Genomic DNA, 20,271 nt, shown 5'->3' on the forward strand with positions numbered 1-20,271 from the left:
AAATAAATAAACGTATTGGCCAAATCAAGCATAAAAATTTTGACAACAATAATTTTTGGTTGACTTGCTATTTTTTGAGTACAGTGTTAATTTCCTGACATACAATTTCTCATTTAACTAGATCGTTTTAAGGGCAATCATATTTTTGCAATATCATATATTTATTTATATTGACATATATAATGGAATGCAAAATAATATATCAAAACAACTACTAAGAAAATCTGCATTCATATAGTTTATATATATATGTATGTGTGTGTATATATACATATATCTATCTCCTGGACATGTAATAGTACTATTATCGCCATTTAAGGGTATTTAAAGGCATGCAGCTAAAGAACCAGAGATAGAAGCTACCTGACTCTTAAATTTGCATTCATAACCACTACAATCTATATAATTCATTAAAAAATAATCTGTTGAGTACCTACAATGGTTGAAAATGTCCCCAAACAATGTGGGAGATACACAAAAATTATGAGATAATGATCGTAAATTCATATCAAATACAAGTGAAAATAAAATCACCACGTACTAACCTCAGTGACTTCCTTGTCCATCCCTCACCCAAACAAATGGAAAACTTATGCCTGCTTACTAAACTCAGTTCATAGCTTCCTCTGTGAAGCCCACAATTCTGTTTGTGAGAAATTTTATATTGCTTTCTGCCCTATGCTCCCATAATATTCAAGAATATTACCAGATTTAGCACTCCAGCACACTCTAGTTATGTGTTTCCTATACATGACTATGAGATTCTGGAGAACAGGGCACAGAACTTTTCCACACATCTCCATATGTATAATATTATGTATAGACTCTGGCACAGAATATTAATAGAATCTTTACAAGGAAATAAGAAGGTAATTAATCATTATACTGTGCATTCTGTAAGAATGGTAAAAGTGTTACAAAAGAATGGGAGATTGTTGATCTGGTGTAATCAAACAAAACTTCATGAAATAACTGAAACAAAGATACCTTTGGAGAACAGTTGAAGTATGTGTAAGTACAGAAAAAAAGAAAATGAAAGAACATCTAGAGTAAGAAAGAAACTGCCATGAAAATATATTTTCCATAAGATATAGAAGATAGAAGTCTTTCTGAATAAGGCATTTTCTACGGAAAACCTGAGTAAATAATAACGATTTTAAGGGTTAGGAAACGGGGGGCCCCCAACACAAGGCAAAATATTTTAATCATCTTCTGGTAGGTGATCAAAGTCACTCAAGAAGCTAATTGATCTTAAGTGTCAAATTCTAAAAGTAGTGGCTCAGGAAAATTATCTAAGACAGATAAAAGAAATTTAAATCAGTGAGATCAATCCGGAGGAGTTCAATTGTTTAAGCTTGAATTGGGAGATTCTCCATTAGGAGAATAGCAATGGGCATGAAAATCAAATTGGATCATATTAAGGACAATTGTAAAACATATTCCAAAACCAAAAATTCAATAATTCATGACAGTTTGGATTAGAAATTGATGGAAAGAGTTGAATCAAATTGGAGTCTATAAGGTAGATAATTGAGTGAATGACTGTGATAATGCTCAAGAAAAAGAGTATAAAAGAAAAAGGATATATAGTACATAATATGTTAATATTTAAAGTATATAATAATATATATAATACCTAATATTAAACATATATTTAAATATATAATAAATATTTGAATATATATTAAAGTATATTTTAATATATAATATATAGGTAAAAGTTTATAATACAAGTTAAAATTTTTTACCATTTTAATTGAAGCACTACAGACATATAGAAGAGAGCACAAATCATAAGTATACTATTGAATGAACCGAGTAAACACATTTGTGTAACTGCCACTTTAGTCAAGTAACATCGCCAAACACCCAGAATCCAGCCCTCTGCCCACACCCATTCATACTACCTCTCTTCTCCTAGCAAGAAACCGCTAACCTGACTTCAATACTACAGATTGATTTGCCTGTTATTGAGTATTATATAAAGGAATTAATATATTCTTTGTGTTTGGCTTATTTCAATCAATACTATGTTAGTAAGATTCAGCCATATTGTTGTACAAAGCTGTAGTTATTTAATTTTTATGATTACCTTGTATTCCATTGTAGGTACATACCGTAATTTCTATTTTTCCAATTTACTGTTGATCTTTGTTACCAGCATGGGGGATTTTGCACAATTTTTTTTTTTTACTGAGGAAGACTTGCCCTAAGTTAAGATCTGCTGCCAATCTTCCCCTTTTTGTATGTGAGCCACCACCACAGCATGGCCACTGACAGACAAGTGGTGTAAGTCCACACCCAGGAACCAAACCCAGGCCACTGAAGCAGAGTGTGCCAAACTTAACTACTAGGCCACTGAGGCTGGCCCTTACATGATTTTTTTCTATGAATATTCTTGTTCAGTTCTGTTGGTACACTTGAGTACCCATTTATGACGCTGCTAGGTCATTTGAGTGCATGCATGTTTATATTTAATACATAATGTCAACAAGTATTCCAAAACCCTTGTAGAAATTTATATTCCTTATCTGTACTGTATGAGAATTCCACTTTCCTTTTGAAATTCATTTACCTTCCTAAACATTTTTTCTGAGACAGTTATACCATCAGTATTTTTGAGACATGGAGGAGCTATATTATTCTAGGAGTAAGAAGAAAACTAGTCCATGATTAACAGCACATGATGAACTTAGTCTACATCTACAGTTAAGATTAAACAATATGTAAAAGAAAACTATATACTAGAGAATTCGATATACTTTTGAAATTTAGGACTTTACAGTTGAATAATATCGTAACTCGCAACAAAAAAATAACTTTCTACCACTGAGCATTTTAAAGCATTAAAAAGCAGCTGTCCAGCAGTTCAAAGTATTAAAGGAGGTTGTGAGGAGTCTTGGGTTGCCACTGCAGCCATTCATACATGAAATCTGAGAAGGCTTTTGTGGGCCGGATGTAGTAGGTAATTAATTTGGGAAAATTCCAGAGGTTAAGACCAGATGAGCTGTTCTACTTCTTCTGGACCTGCTGCTGCTGAGAAATGGTTGAGAAGTTTTTGTTTATCGGCGTTGTAAGAAACTTTCATCAGAGTTCTATCTTTCTGAGAGGAAAACTAAAAAATATGCAATATGGGTTAAATTTCACACTACAAATAGTATGGTTGCCATTTTGAAGCGTGGATTCATCTAAATGACAATTTTTCCACATAAAATGAGGAGATTTTTAGCTCAGAGAATTATAAATTGGTTTTCACAGAACTTTAATGAGACTGATGGGGGTAAGTAAATACTATACAATGTACCATCATGTTCTCTAAAGCAGTGCTTAATTTAAAAACTAAATATGTAATGAGACATAAGATTTTGAGATAAAAGTCAATGACTATTGTTACTTAGGGAGAAAAAGGGCACTGGCTTCAAAATGCCAGTAATTTAATGGCTGCACTGGTGAGATACTAAAGAAAATATTATTAAACTTCCGTAGAAGATAATGTTTGCTAGTAAAAATATAATCAGTAAATCTTTATAAATGTACAGTAAAGTTATTGTAAAATTTAGCTTCAACAGATAGTTATGATAGACCTGTGATTTTGTCATAATAATTTTATTAGAAATATACTACAAGTTCTTATGTCACATAGAGAAATTTGTTTAGAAACTGCAATTAAATAATTCAGAAATAATTAATTCAGAAGACAACCTATTAAATTATAACCCTCCCCACAGGTTAACTCGGTGCCAAATGTATTGTTTAATTTATCATTCTTAGTATTTTTAGAGAGCCTCAAGGCAGAGAATGAAGTAATAATAAATAGGGAATAGTGGATAATTAGAGAAGGAAATGTGGAACAAAATTACTAAGGGCTTTAGGTGAAGTTCATTATTACTATTTAATAGTGCCCAAGAGCATTCGATCAAATTATGGATCAAGTTTAAAAGTGGGCTGAATAAAATCCTTGTGGAGGAGAGTATTCTTACTTTTTTTCCTCAGAATTCAGCTAAGTGTTATAAAATATGTTCAAAATCTCTCTCACAAATTGCATTTTTACCAAGCCTGATAGAGAATCACTTTGGGGGAATTGTGTATGTATTTGGGGGGGTTAAGTCACGCATATTAGGATAAGAGAAATTACAAAAAAAAATGGAAGCAATGAGAGGGAGACAGTATAATCAAAGAGTGTGAGCTTATTTGGCAATAGGCTGTGTGCCACACAGACTAAGACCATTACCCGATTGAGCAGTAAGACACTTCAGGGGTGACTGGTTAGGCGATATTTGTAAGTACAGCCCTCAGGCCATTTAATGCATGGGGAAATCTTGTCTTTCTCATTGTACAGATTTTCTCTCTTCTCTTGCCTCACCCTAGAGCATCATATTTTCATTATTAAACTTTTAAAGGGCGTAAATGCATAATTTATTTGTTTTTCTTTTTTGTTTCATTTCATTACCATAGTCACGATTGTGCAATCTATGAATCCTAACCAGCCTACGTGTTATAGAGATATTCCTCTCAGTTTCTTAAGTGAAGCCAGTTTATTTAGGCAATGAGTTAGAGATGTGCAGTTTCTGTACATGCTGTGCAGAACTAGGGAGTGGAAATTTGTGGTTAGTGGAAAGACAATGTGTTAGGCCTGTTTATTCAACTATATGCTGCAGGCTAAGTGACATGGTTGGAAATTCTATGGGGACTAATAGTAACGATATTAATATTAACAATAGCATGTGCTTACTGCATGAATTCTAAGAATTCTATGCCTTATTCACGTGTAACTTGACTTCACTGGTTATGTTTATCATGGTACGAAGTAGCAGAGACTAATTCCCAAATTTCGGCATGTTTTGCCCGTAAAGGAAATAAAAACTACTATTTTAAATTTCCTCTATACTAATGATAGCTGCACTATTGAATACATTAAAAAATCTATGTAGGGGGCCAGCCCCCTGGTCTAGTGGTTAAGTTCGGCATGCTGCACTTCGGTGGCCCATGTTTGCAGGTTCAGATCCCGGGCGCACACATACACCACTCAGCCATGCTGTTTCAGTGACCCACATAGAAAACAGAAGAAGTTTATTGACACAGATGTTAGCTCAGGGCAAATCTTCTTCAGCAAAAAAAAAAAAAAAAAAAGAATCTATGTGAAAATGATTTCATAGTTGTTGTCTAACCTGTGGGGGAAAATTTACTTTTGTTACTTATTTACAACAGTAGCATTTTGGGGCATGAACACTCAAAAGTAAAAAAGAGAAAGAGTTGACCACGGTATTTAATAAGTACAAAATCTCAAGGCTAAATTACCCAACTTTATCAATTACTTATTAATTGATAATCAGTATTATCTCAATGTGATTCAATCACTAGATCTAAAATATTCACCTTGGACCTGGGGATATGTAGATTAATAAGTCTTAGAACTCCAGGAGTCCAAAATAAATAGAAAAGTTAGATACATACTCATCCATTTATAAATTGTATGTGCTGTGAAAAGTGTCCACAAACAAGATCATGAGAGACCAGAGGGAAAGAAGAAGGCTTTATTGACGAGTTATCATTTGAGTTAGAAGTTGAAGTACTTGGTTTAGATTTTTCCTCATTGAGATAGAAGGACAGAGATTCTAAGAAACAGCATTTAAAAAAACCCAACTTGCCTGCCCAGTAGCATAGCAGTTAAGTTCACGTGCTCCGCTTCAGTGGCCTGGGATTGGTGGGTTCAGATCCCGGGCGTGGACCTACACACCACTCATCAAGCCATGCTGTGGTGGTGTCCCATGTAAAGTAGAGGAAGACTGGCACAGATGTTAGCTTAGGGACAATCTTCCTCACCAAAAAAAGAAAAGAGAAAAAAACCCTAACTCATTCGTGGCAATGGTGAGTAGTTCAGTTGCTGGAGCATAATGTAGAGATTGAGAAGTGGATGAAATTGAAGATGGAAAGAAAAGTTAGGCCCTCTTAAGGAGATACGTAAATCTAATCCTAAAATTATCAGAAAGTATCCATTCATAACGGAAAGTTATAGGATGATTTTAAGGAGAGAATGGTATGACTTGCTTCCCTTTTTAAGAAAAGATCATTCTGATTTACGAAAAATGGATTATGAGGTAAAAAGAGAAGGCCTTAAAGAGTTATCATGTGAGTAGAAATATATTCCTATTACATCAGAAAAATTTGAGCCTAGTGAATAGAATTGTTTGGAGAGAAATACAAATCATTGAAGAGAGTCTGACAGGTGTTTATTGCATTTTTTTCAAGACAGTGATGATGGCAATTTGAAGTGAATTAATAGAATCTCTGCACAAGAATTAAATGTGTATCGGGGTGGCAGGACAATAGGGCAGGTAACAAAGAATAGAATGACTTTTAGGTTTGGAATGGAAGATTTGAATGGAGTGGGATACTAGTTAATATGAAAGGGAAAACTGAAATACACACAGCTTTGGAGAGAATAACAATAGTCAAGTTTGAAATTCGTAAACCTGAGGTATTGTTAGTTATCTAGATGAAGGTGGCAAGTAGATGCTTAATTGATTTTGGGTGTGAAGGAGCTTATGAAACATATCATGTCTGGACAAAATATTTTAGGGATGGTGCGTGTATAAACTACATTTAAGATTAAGATCATAAGACTAGCTGAGGCTTTCTAGGGAGTACAGAAGAAGACAAGGACTGAGAACCAAACCCGAGGTCCTCAGATTTGAGGTTTTAGAGGTTGGGTAAAGGAGAAAGTATCAAGAAAAAAACTGAGATATATTGATGAGGTATGTAGAAGCCAAGAAAAGAAAGCATATCACAAAGAGGAGAATAACCAAACTTTTCAGATGCAGAGAGTTTGGGTAAGTAGCAACATGGAGGTAATTGTACACTTTAAAAGGATTCAGGGGCCAGCCTGGCGGTGCAGCGGTTAAGCGCGCATGCTCCGCTGTGGCGTCCCAGGGTTCACAGGTTCAGATTCTGGGCGTGCAGCGACGCACCGCTTGGCAAGCCATGCTGTGGCGGTGTCCCATATAAAGTAGCAGAGGATGGGCATGGATGTTAGCCCAGGGCCAGTCTTCCTCAGCAAAGAGAGGAGGATTGGCATCGGATGTTAGCTCAGGGCTGATCTTCCTCACCAAAAAAAAACCCACAACGGATTTAGTAGAGGTTTAGTACTGAAAGCCAGATGGGAATATGTTAATAGAGAAATGAGAAAGTGGAGACAGCGAATGTGGATAACCTTTTCCAGAGATTTGGATAAGATGGGGAACAGAAAAATAGGATGGTAGCTTGAGCAGGCTGATGGGGCTTTATAGCGTCAGTCCATAATATGCTTCCCATACAAATTTAGAATCAATTTAGAGGTAGACACAGGAGCTGAATAAATGGAATAATATTTGTTATGAAACATTGTGTTATCGGTAAATTTTAGGTTGGAGGATATGGCTAAAGTATGCTTTCAAATGAACTTGCTAATATGCTCTACCCCACATCACCTCCCCAAAAAAGGTTAAGCTTTGAAACAGAGCTCCTGAGGGCAAGTTTTAATTTTCTCTATAGACACCCATACCTCAATCTTTAGCTTGGTCCCACTAGGGGGTGGGTGGGATAGCCCCTGTGATCACAGCCAGTAATAGATTAGCCCCACTCACCAGAAAACCAGAACGAAAACAAGCTACTAGAATATTATCAGAGTAAGTATTCATGCCCCTATCCATACTCAGCATTGAATTCTTTTACCTGCTGGTTATGAATTTTAGTCATCAAGAGTTTAGTTACCCCCTTTGGAAAAAAAGAACAGAGGTCTATCCTGGTTATCCTACTCTTAGCTCCGTCAGCTGCTTCCAAAACAGAAGCTACAGCTCCTTAGTTAATCATGCTGGTTCCCAAAGGGAGCAGTGTAGAATCCTCCCCCAGAAAGCAAATAGTACATTAAATTAATTCCAAGCCTACCATGTATCTAAGGCTGAAAATATACTTTCTTCCTATTATCCATCCAAAATATCTCCAACAATGCTCTTCAATTAGTTTATCCAATTGTCTCCCGTGAGATTAAGTGATATTAGTCATGCAATGCTGGCAATATAATACTATCCCACTTTTGAGCAGATGCTTTATTACCCTGAGGGAGGGAAAATGTATTTCTCTGTCCTCTACCACTGTATCCCCTTTGCTCTCTCGATGCTCCTTAGTTGTCCAGCCCAATCAATCTAAGTCCAATAGGGACAAGCCTGCAGTTCCACAAAGTCAGGTATATGGACCTATCTCAGTGAGAAGGCTGTACACTGGTGGAACCATGAGATGTCTCCACACAGGAAGAGAGAAAGTTATTATAGGACTTGGAACAAGTGGCATTTAGGTGAAATCTAAATGAAACACAGTTTTGACAGGCTACAAACAAAGCTGGGCTTTGTGTAAAGGGGTCAACATGAGGTTTGGATTGGAAAGTGGACCCAGAATCCTGTTTCTATGGAATCTAAGACATTAATTTAAATGTGGAATGTTGTAACCAGAAAACCATTATCTGCATCTCTGCATCTGAGTTGAAAAGCGAGGCTGCTGCTCTGTATCAAACTGACTTAGATACCCAGGCAAGAGTGGCATGTTTCATTCTTAGGGATAACACTTTCAAACCACAATAGGACAAAGTTTCTCAGTGATTAAGAAATCAGTAGTCACTAAAGAAGGTGGCTGTTATGACACTTTACAGCTGCAGCATATCCGTAGAAGCATATCGTTTCATGTTAACTTTGAGCTGGCATGTTTGTTATCCTAGCCTAATGAATGAGACGGCCAATTTTAACTTTCTCAGTATGCGCTAATTTTTATTTTCTCCTTAGTGATTTGTTACATATCAGGATCTCTGTATTTGCCATTTTCTCAGCCTGGAATGGTCTTGCCTCACATATTCAGGTGTCACTCCCCCCTTTACTTTTTTCAAATGTCATTGTCAACGCAGTCTTCTTATCCTGTCTAAAATTTCAGCTTTTTCCCCTGAAACTTATTATGTCCTTCTCTGCATTATTTTTCTTCTAAGCCTTTATCACTATTTATTTACTTACTGCAGGAAGCAGCCTCTAAAATGACCTCCAATGATCCCCGCCTCCTGGGATTCATGCCCCTGTGCCATCTCCCTCCTTTAAATATGGGGAGGACTTATTGACTCGCTTCTAACAAAGAAAATACTATGACATGATCAATAGGATGCTGCTTCTGAGATTAGGTTTCAAAAAATGGTGGCTTCCATCTTTTTTTTTAGGGGAAGCAAGCTGCTATTTTATGAGTAACCCTAGGGTCAGGTTCATATGGCAAGAAATGATGTCTGCAACCAACAGCCAGTGGTCATGTGAGGCAGCTTGTCAATTGATCTTCTGGATCTTCTGGCTGCAACTGTGAATGAAGCGTTGATAGCAGACTTATGAGAGTCTCTGAGCCAGAAGCACCCTGAATAGCTGCACCTGGATTTGTGACCCACAGAAATTGTGAGATAGTAAACATTTTAAGTTACTTTTGGCATAATTGATTTTGCAGTACTAGATAGTTGTTACACTTTTTTAGCTTGATTGTCATTTCACCAACTAGAATGTTAACCCACAGAAGTAGTGATTTTGGTGTTTTTATTTTTTTCCACTGTTTTTCCTTGTTGCTTAAAACTGGGAATGGCACTATAATTGTATATTAATATATAATCATAAGGTGTCCATAATTTGGTACTCTGATAAGGAAATAGAATATTCAGTCTTAATATATTAAACTTATCATCTAATATAAGGGTTGCTTGTCTGATTATGTAAGGGTTTATTTTCCAAAGAAAATCCACTTAGCAATGGGCAGAGAGAAAAGAGCAGCCTGGAAATTAAAAAGTCCCTTTGACACATGTGACCTACTTTAAAAATGGCTGATAACATTTTTCCTTTTATCTAAATGAAGAAATAAACAGCACAAGAGTTTGTCAGCTCTACCTCAATCTTTTCTTCGACTCTTCAAGGTTATTTATTTAAAAGAACAAGCCTTAAACAGATTTTGTGGTACCAGTTTGCTGATAAATACAGCAATTTAATAATTATACAGTCCTGATGAACCACAGACAGCTTCCAGTAGTTACTGAATTCTTGCTTAGCTCTGTCTACCAACTACCAAATGAAGTGGTTTCATAAGTTGATGTGTACTATAAAAAAAAATATGTTTTTGAAATTATACTGATTTTCCCCTTCCAACTCTGATCACTCCAATTCTCTCGTTAATAAAGTTTCTGTATGTGTGTGGGGTAGTTTGTAGGACCTCTACTCTATCGAAATAGTCAATTTTACTATCCCTGTCCCATTATATGCTATCTTAAAAACTTTAGCTTTATTATCAATTTTAATAATTGTTGGGACAAGTCCTTATTATTTATTTTTCTTCTTAAAGAAGGTATTTACATATTCTTGGGTATAAGTTCCTTGGAAAGGACTTGTTGATCCCTCCTCACAAAATTGTGAATTTCATTAAAAGTAACCTGAGATCAGGTTGGAAAGAAAAGATTCTTTAAAATATTGAGTCTATTCTTACATAAACTTATTGCATATATTTAATTTATTTCTAGACACTGTATATTTTTGTTGTTATTACTAGTATCACTTTTAAAAATATATTCTTGCATTCTGTATCAGTAGTGAATAAAATGGTAAATGATGATAAAGTCCTTTATAAACGAAATCTATCCATTTTTGCCTTGTCATTTGTTCTCTAAAAGTTTTATGTGAGAAGTTTCTTTTCTGCCTCTGGGACACAATAAAGTTTTTCTTAATTTTCCTTTATTAACTTTACAGTTTAACCTTCAAAATTAAATATTCAATTCATCTAGGTTCCATCCTTGTACGTCGTGTTTGATTAAATTTCTTGTTCTCTATACGGAGAGCTAGGTTTCCTGATGCAGTATACTTAAACTCTGCATCTTTCCCCAGTGATTTATGGTAACACTTTATTGTATTTGAAATGGCCATATATAAATGGTCTGTTTTTAGCTCTCTATTTTTCCAATTGGTTTATCTGTGTGTCCTCATACATACCAAATTTTAAAACATATGACATATACAATAGTATGTCTTACTTTTATCTTCTTTTTAAGAAATTGATCGGGGTCTTTGTGCATGCTTATACTTCTCTATACATTTTAGAGCAATTTTCAGGTTTCTCAAAAAGAAAAAAAAATCCTGGAGTTGACATTGTGTAGAGTTTACATGAATTTAAAAGGTAGAGGACAGAATAGAAGATGTCTAATAAAAGAAATGGATTATTATGTAGAATATACAAATAATTTTTTCAAATTAACAACAAAGATACTGAAACTATAGCAGAAAATGGATAAAGAATATATATATAAGCAATTTACAGAATAGGAAACCAAAAGAGTCAATAAGCCTGTGAAGAAGTGCTCAGAATCATTGGCATTTAAAAATGCTAATTAAAGCAACACTGGGATACTATTTTATACCTTAACTACTGTCAAATTAGAATACTTAATAATTCCAAATGTTGATGGGACGTTGTGTGAAATTGTGAAATCCCCCTAGTCTTGGAAATATCTTTGAAACTCTCCCAGACATCCAAATACAGTGTTTTATGCTCAGCAGAAAATAAGCGCTCGATATGTTATTTACTAAGCGCCTTAGGTAATCAAGCTTGAGAAACATTACATTATACAAGAATGTGTCGACTTGAACTGTAACACATTATTATCTTGCCTTGCTCAATAAGAGTAATAAGACATGCAAATATCTTGGATTTCCTAAAACCTATGTTAAGACGAATTACTGATGCCTAAATCACACAGATAAAAAGTCACACATACATTAATTTTTTTGTTTTTTTTCTTTTTGGTGAGGTGTTCCTCCACTTTGCATGTGGGATGCCACCACAGCATGGCTTGACCAGCAGTGTGTAGGTCAGTGCCTGGGATCTGAACCCGTGCACCCCAGGCTGCCTAAGTGGCGGCCCGTGAACCCAACCTTTACACCGATGGGCTGGCTCCCATACATTAATTTTTTAATAGACATAAACAATTTGGGGCAACTTCACAATGCATTAATAGTAGGTATGAGATCTATTACAACTTTTTCTATTACCATTGAGGGAAACAGCATCAAGAAAAATACAGATTTAAACCTCTTAAATATGGTACATTTTTTTCTTTTCTCGCCTCTGATTTTTCCCTTTGATAATTATTTATTATCCTCACACATTTCAATATCATTTAAATTTTCTACTTAATCAAAACTAATTTTACACTCTAGAGTACATTATTTCTCTATATGCAGCATCAAAACCCTAAGTTCACTTACCTAAGTACCAAAAACAAAATCTTCTTTCTTCAAGATGATAGGCATTCATGTCATTATGTAATGTGCAAGAGGCAGCAAAGAAATGCATATGGAATCAAAGCAGAGATCAGAGTGATCTAGGCTGCAGGAAAAAATGGACAAGACAAGAGGACGACAACTCAAACGAGTCGAAAAGAACTATGTAAAAATCAAAGCAGTAATGAATTTCACTAGACACAACCAGCCCCTGTTATCAGTAGATGAATTGAAATCTCTGTTTTTCTTTGAGGGGTGAGAGTAGAAAATGAAAATGACAAAAGACAAGAGAAACTTAGGTAGTATAAGGAAAAAATACTATTCTGCAGACTGTTTCTTATTATGAATTTCATTTTATTTCAATAAATTTTTTCATATGTTCTCAGTGAAGTGTTTAATCTCCCCAAATTCTATCCACTTACTGCAACCACTGTACCCCCAAAATAATATTTATAATAATCATTTCCACTAGTTTACAGAATGATTTCAAAGATTTCAGTTATTTGTCGGGCTAACTGAAATAGTTTGGTCAGACAAGCATTATTAACCTACACTGTATTTAAAACCTGCTCTGTATTTTAAAAAGTTGTTAGAAAGATCTAAATAAAGAACAGAGAGGTGTGAACTAAAACCTAGTTCTTCGTACCCCAAATGCTGTGTTGCTGCCATGACTGCATTCTGCTATGATATTATCATAGAATTGGTAGTAGTTTAGGTAATTCAGCAGATACAAAATGAACCTTAATTAGGTTTGCATGCTTAGGTATGAGAGTAGTAAGTGATTATCACACTAAATCTGGCACCTCTGACAGTGATGATGATGTTCTGTGAAGCACTTCAAAAGAAAAGACAACCCTGTATGTTTTACATATTTTTGGCTTTAGAACAGTTCTAGAATTATCTTATTATTTGTGAGACAACTACAAATTAAAAGATGGCAACACGTCAAACTTCATTTTTGTAAATACGAAAGTAAAAGGTATTTTGGCTCTTCAGCCAAATGAAGTAAGAAAAATGAAGTTGGTGGGAGGGCAGTTCTGGCAAAATGGCAAGAGATTCAGAAATAAATTTTGAACATACCAGCACATTAAACTGCAAAACAATTTGCATATAAACAAGAAACATGTTTTGAGGAATGACCCTGTGGGATTTATTAAAAAAAGAAAAGGGGAGACGAAGAAAAACACTATCGGCAAAAAGAAGAAGGAAAGAAAAACACTAAATGACAAAGAGGAGAAACAATACAGGAAGAGACGAGGATCAGGCAAGGAAACTAATCAGATTCCTCCCTCACTGCAAACAAAGTAAATGCCCAGCGTCTGTACCATCCCATGAGGACACACGGCAAGCTGTTAAAGACTTTTGGTACCTAATTATTGGGCAGGATCGAATGCAGCAGAGGAACTTGTTTCTCCTGCTTCTTTTTCCTCCATGACCGTACCCTAATATCTACAAACTAGGATGTCTCTCTTTTTATTATCCCTCCATGTCCTACCATGGATTTCATTACAGATGAATTATTTACTTTTCAATGTATTTCATGTTGTCATTGCTATGTTTGTTGTTCAACTTTAAAATGGGAAAGAAAGAAATACAATGTTATATATGTCCTAATTAATTTCCAACTTTCTCTTATAACAGTAAGGAGAATAAGGAACAATGACTCAATATAGTGGAACCTCTCCAAATTAACTGTATCTTGTTTTAGTAAGTTTATTTGCATGGTATTATTATATATATATATAAATATATATAACATGTAATAATATATAAATTATATCTAATATATATTTCAATATATAATAATATAAATATATATATGATTTGCTATTTTAACAATTTTTAAGTGAAAATTCTGTGGCATTAATTACTAGCAACCATCACCACTATTTCCAAAATTTTTTACAACTTTAACAAAAACTCTGGACCCAATAAACAATAAAAAATATAGAACACTTCACAAATTTACATGATATTCTTGCCTGAGGGCTATGCTAAGCTTCTCCGTATCATTCCAATTTTTGCATATCTGCTGCCAAAGCAAGCACTTGAGTGGTTTTTCTCAAAGTAATTTCCATGTAGAGCTTCAGCAAATCCACCTAACGGAATGATAGCATTCTATTGCAAATTAATAGTAGGAAGAATTTAGATGGCCACCTGTCCCTTACCCTCTGCATCTCATTGAATTCTGAATTTCTGAAATTCTACACTCATTTTATATTTCTAGGATTGGACAGCACAAGGCTGAGATCGGAAAGTGATGCAAGGTACCAACGTAGCTAAGTTATACTTTCTCAGTCAACTAGGATTTGATGGTTTGACTGATGTTGTTGTTGTGTTGTGTGTTTACATCTTTCTCATTTATTCACTATAAATAAAAAAGAAATAGAATATATTGACTTTAAGAGGTACTTTTTTTTACTTCGATTAGTATGTAAAATTACTGGTAAAGAAGGAATTTGAGAATGTCTCCAAGGGATCTTCAAAAATAAAATAGGTTTTTATGTCTTGAATTTTAAAACCAGATATAGGGGCCGGCCAGGTGGCAAAGCGGTTAAGTTCACACGCTCTGCTTGGGCGACCCGGGGTTCACAGGTCGGAATCCCGGGCGCGCACTGACACACCGCTTGTCAGGCCGTGCTGTGGCAGCGTCCCATATAAAGTAGAGGAAGATGGGCACAAATATTAGCCCAGGGCCAGTCTTCCTCAGCAAAAAGGGGAGGATTGGCATTGGATGTTAGCTCAGGGCTAGTCTTCCTCACACGCACAAAAAATAAATAAATTAAAAATAAAAACCAGATATAATAATGATAGCAAATACAAACAAAAACATATAGTTAATAAAAAATTGCTATTCAATTCAGTCTATATATTTCTGATACAAAATGGATTAGTCAGCCACCCCTATGGATGATTCTTTGAATCTGTTATGCAGCAACTCCATACCAAATAAGAAAAATAGACTTGAGATACATAGACTAGATTGTATAAAATGACTTAAAACATAAAGACTAAATTGATGGAAAAATAGTCATAGATAAACTAAACTATAAATAATTGTAAGTATGCCTGTACAACTTCTAAGCAAAATGAAACACAATAATCTTAATAACCTAAAAATTGCTCTGAGAAATTTCTTTAGTTACTCTGATAGTGTTAATTTTAACCCCACAGTGAAAAATTCACTGAAAACAAATACATAAGTCAGGTATATTTTATTACTTGGACCACATAGAGAGATAGTTGAATCACTGGACTATGAAAGGACTTCTTTTATTTAATGAATTTTTATCCACATGAACCTGTCATTCTCTGTCATTACTTTAGGCAACAATGATTATATTTAATATATATATATATCTTATTTATATATGTTCCCAGATGAGGCATTGTTTGAATAATTTTATATGTCTCATTTTGCTTCATTTTCACTCAGCATTAGTTTCTTGACATTGGTATATGTTGATATGTGTATGTGGAAGTATGTAACACAATTTATTTATCCACTTTTCAAGTGATAGTTACCTAAGCTACTTTTCACTTTTGAAAAATTTATACGTGTGTGTATATATGTGTATATAAAATTAAACAAATAGTGACATACATATGTATATATACATGCATATAATAAACATCAATATATATTAAATATGTGTAATTAAAAATCAAAAAGAGATGCTAAAAATAAATTTGGGGAAATTTGTTTAAAAGCTGAGCAAAAAGATAAAAATGGAAAATGTAAGAAATGTTATCCAAAAGTCTAAAAACCTAATTAATAGGAGGCTCTAGAGGAGAGATGAGAAAATATTGGGAGGAAAAAATGTTAAAGAAATAATAAAAAAAAAAAATTCAGAGATGAAGGACATATGTTTATAATTAAAGGTTATGCTGAATGACCAAAATGAAAAATAAAGCAAAACCACAAAGTTCTCATGAAATTTTAAAATTAAGAATAAAGAGATTCTAAAAGCTCATAGAATATTACAAAAGCAAAGTCATTTACAAAAGAAAAGAGGTGGATCTCAATGGGACATTTTGTTGGGAAAGGCAGTCTCCTTATGCTTGCAGTCTGTCAGCCCTCACTCAGCCACATAAGACTCGGCCTTGGGCTCAGAACACTTCCTTACCAAGAGGTAAAGAACCTACACAGCTGTGCTGGCTAGTTACCTTGTGTGGGAATATCTTTCCCTGTCTCAGGCTAAATAAATGCTCTTTTGTCTTTGCCTGAAGCATGTGTGATATATGTCCCTGGCCAACCCCATGGTTATGTCTGTCCTCAGCTGGGAGGGCACAGTGTCTTTCAGGGTGCATGTACTCAAATTGCCCTACATTGGCCTCCAAGAGAGACCTGCTAACCATGCGGGACCAATGCCCACTGTGGAAGCTGACCTTGCTCTGTCTCTTCTCTGTGTGAGTAAGCATTTTTCCACCCGCTGCTTGACTGCATTGTGTTCTTGGTGACTCTGATACCAAGATACAGTGGGCAGAATTATTTATAGTCCTCCCCTAGGATTGGTAACCAGTGCACAGTAATCTGCTTGATACTTTCCAATAGCAACATTGGATAGTGGTAGAAAATGCAACAGCGATTTCAAAGTTCATATTTTTAGCTTATGATTTTAGGAAAATTATAAGTATTAGTGGCCTAATAATGTAAAACTATGAATGTAACTGTCAGAAATATATGCTTGAATGTAGTATCTAAATACATAACATTACAACTCTTACCAAAAGCACAACTTAAAGCAGTAATAATTTATCAAAAATTGGGTTGAGGCAATAGTGTAAATCATCTAAATCCTCAGTACTCATATGATATACACTGGACATTGTTTAAACTTCTTAAGATTCTGTACCCAATTTGGATTCTGCATTCCATTCCAATGTATATGTGTGTGGGGGGGTGTTTCCCCACACCACCAAGAGATTCTCCCACACCATCTGGATGTCCTACAATTCAACTCAATTCTGACAACTATCTACCTGGAAGTTCATCAGATCCCACAGGTCAAGGGCTCAGGCCTACCAGACTGCCTTTCCTCTACACTTCAGATACCAATCGCAATTCCAGGTTGTCACTGTGCTTCTGACCAATGGCTATAGATCAGAGGTTCTAAAGACCCCCTCCTTGAGTTCCATTAATTTGCTAGAGCTGCTCATGGAATTCAGAGAAACATTTTACTGACTAGATAACCGGTTTATTATAAAAGGATACAGTTCAGGAACAGCCAAATAGAAGAGATGCATAGAGCAAGGTGTGGGGAAAGGGTGAGGAGTTTCCATGCCCTATTTGGGCACTCCGTTCTCCCCAAATCTCCACGTGTTCACCAACTTGGAAGCTCTCTAAACCCTGTCCTTTTGGGGTTTTATGGAGGTTTCCTTACATAGGCATGATGGATTAAATCATTGGCCATTGGCGATTGATTCAACTTCCAGCCCCTCTCTCCTCCCACAAGGTCAATAGGTGGAAATGAAAGTTCCAACCCTCTAATTACATGGTTGTGTCCCCTGGTAACCAGCTCCCATCCTTAGGTGTGGTTCAAAAGTCACGTCATTAACATAAAAAAGACGTTTATCGCTCTCATCTCTTAGGAAATTCCAAAGGTTTTAGGAGCTCTGTGCCATAAACAGGAATGAAGACCAAATATATATTTCTTTTTATAAATCACAATTTCACAGTTGTTAAATAAAAAAATAGGTATAACTATTTTATACTTTATTGAGTTATTGAGATAAGAACCAGAAGAAATAAAACTTAAAAGAGTTAAAAGAAGTAGATTCTGAAGAGTCAGGCTGAGACTGGATATGAAAACGTCCTGATACTGGCTTTTCGTTATAATCTCTTGTGCTGTTTTTATTTCTTACCATAAACAAATTATACTTAAAGAAAAATGTAATTAAAATAAAACTAACGCAGAAAAAAAATGTCTATCTTATTGACCTGAAGTTCAAGCAAATTAGGTAAAGCAGCTTACATCTCACAGGAAAGATGTTAGGTCTATGCATTTATCTGTAATCAAGAATACCACCAAATCTCCATGAACCTCACAATTTAAATTCCATCGTATTTAATTTCTTAAAATTCATGTGTTTAAGTTTTGTTTATCCAGGTGCTATAGTGTGGGAGATCAAGATTTGGCCACCCTGAAATATGTCTCTTTACCTTGATTGTTTTCTCTGACGGACATTTGACCTTCCGCAAACTGCCTAAAGACTTTAACATAGAAGACCTGTTCCAGGAAGTAGTTACTATCATATGATGGCTGTAATATAATGCAAAATAGATGTTACAATAGGAAAGGCACCAGCAAGCCCATCTTATCAAAAATTCTCTCTCTCCCAGGCCACATCCTTTAGGTGGCCCTGCAAGGAGTTGCCAGACAAACATTTACATTTACAAGGGAAATCTCCATTGGTAAAGGTATCTCCTTCTCTGTACTGGGAAGAGGGGGATGACCTCATCTCTAAAAACTTATCAGTGTGAAAGGTGAGGCCTTAAATCTGCATAATAACCTTACTCATTTTTTACTGTGCTTTTCTGGTAATCTCCCATAACTGACACGCCCCACCCCCAACATTCTCCTTTGTCTTTAGCTGAAGATAGTATTAGATGAGAATCTCTGCCATTGTGTTGAGAAACTCAGTTTCCCTGGTTTCTCCCATGTATACATGTTATTAAATTTGGTATTATTTTCTCCTGCTAACCTGTCTTTTTAATTATTTGGCCAGCTATAAGAACCTTAAGGGAAAGGGCAAAGGGGGATTCTTCCTCTTCCCTGACAATAACAGTATGTACTGGGACCATAGCTAAAGCAGTGCTACTTGAATTACATGGACATTGTTGTAGATAAGAACACATTCTTTGAATATCTTTCTTTAGCTTATAGGATACTTAAACATTTTTATTTGTTTTCTTGATAAATTTCTTAAGTGTATGCCTGATGATAAGCTCAAAGATTATTAAAATAGAATTTTTGTTTTGAAAAAGTGGCGATATATTTTTTCATTCTAACATTTTCTTATCATTTAATATCCATTTTTTGTTTTTTTTTGTAAGGAGGATTCTCCCTGAGCTAATATCTGTTGCCAATCTTCCTCTTTTTGTATGTGAGCCACCACCACAGCATGGCCACTGACAGATAAATGCTCCTGGGTACCAAACCCAGGCCACTGAATTGGAATGCATCAAAGTTAACCACTAGGCCACCGGGGCTGGACCTAATATACTTTTAAAGTACTTGTTATAAAAGGATATACTTTACTTAGTAATAAATTTAAAACCATTCTTTATAGTTAATCATATGTTACTTCGTATTGAAGCTGGGTACCTGAGGTTACTGTAGATATTCAATAAGAACTTGTTTGCCTTTCGACTTTGTTCAATTTGCTGTTTTCTTGTTTAAATTGAGGGATGACTCAGGCGTTGTGAGGATTGGTAAGCTTGTTTTGCAGAAGAAAGAGAATGCCTTCGGGGAGGTTGTGATCACTGGATGGCCGGGCCACAGCAGCTGTTGACTCCTAGAAGTCACATTGCCCAGGGGCTTATCAGGAGTGACTCCTTTGTTTCTTTGAAGTTCATCCTGCCAAGCCCCTTAGCTCTATAAAAACCCTACTTTCTGCTCTTGTGAAGGCAGATTTGAGAGAACCCATCCTCCACCTTCTTGTCTTGGCCAATTCAAAGAAAATCTTCGTCCATCACCAAGCACCACTGTCCCAGAGTTTGGCTTCCTGTTCCTAAGGCACATGATCTTGAGATTAAGAAGTTCAGTATTAGTATCATAAAAGTTCATCGATTGTCACATTGCACATGGTATGTCCTCCTGAATGAGATTCATTTACATCTAGAAGTGTAATATACATAACAAAACAAAACAAGAAATACTCAGCTTCTTCTTCGATAAACATAGCCCAAACAACTAAATCTTGGATTGTAGCATTCCAAAATGCTTGCTATTCGTTTATT

At 35.4% G+C, this 20,271-nt stretch overlaps 1 non-coding gene across 1 annotated transcript; it reads right to left on the minus strand.

The window, feature by feature from the left end:
* Window positions 1-14,249: 14,249 nt before the first annotated feature.
* On the minus strand, window positions 14,250-14,352 carry LOC131410434 (U6 spliceosomal RNA). Its single transcript, XR_009221252.1, has one exon. It is a non-coding gene; the product is annotated as a U6 spliceosomal RNA (small nuclear RNA).
* Between the last annotated feature and the right edge of the window lie 5,919 nt (window positions 14,353-20,271).

Source organism: Diceros bicornis, chromosome 9, assembly GCF_020826845.1.
Source record: "Diceros bicornis minor isolate mBicDic1 chromosome 9, mDicBic1.mat.cur, whole genome shotgun sequence".
Lineage (NCBI taxonomy): Eukaryota > Metazoa > Chordata > Mammalia > Perissodactyla > Rhinocerotidae > Diceros > Diceros bicornis.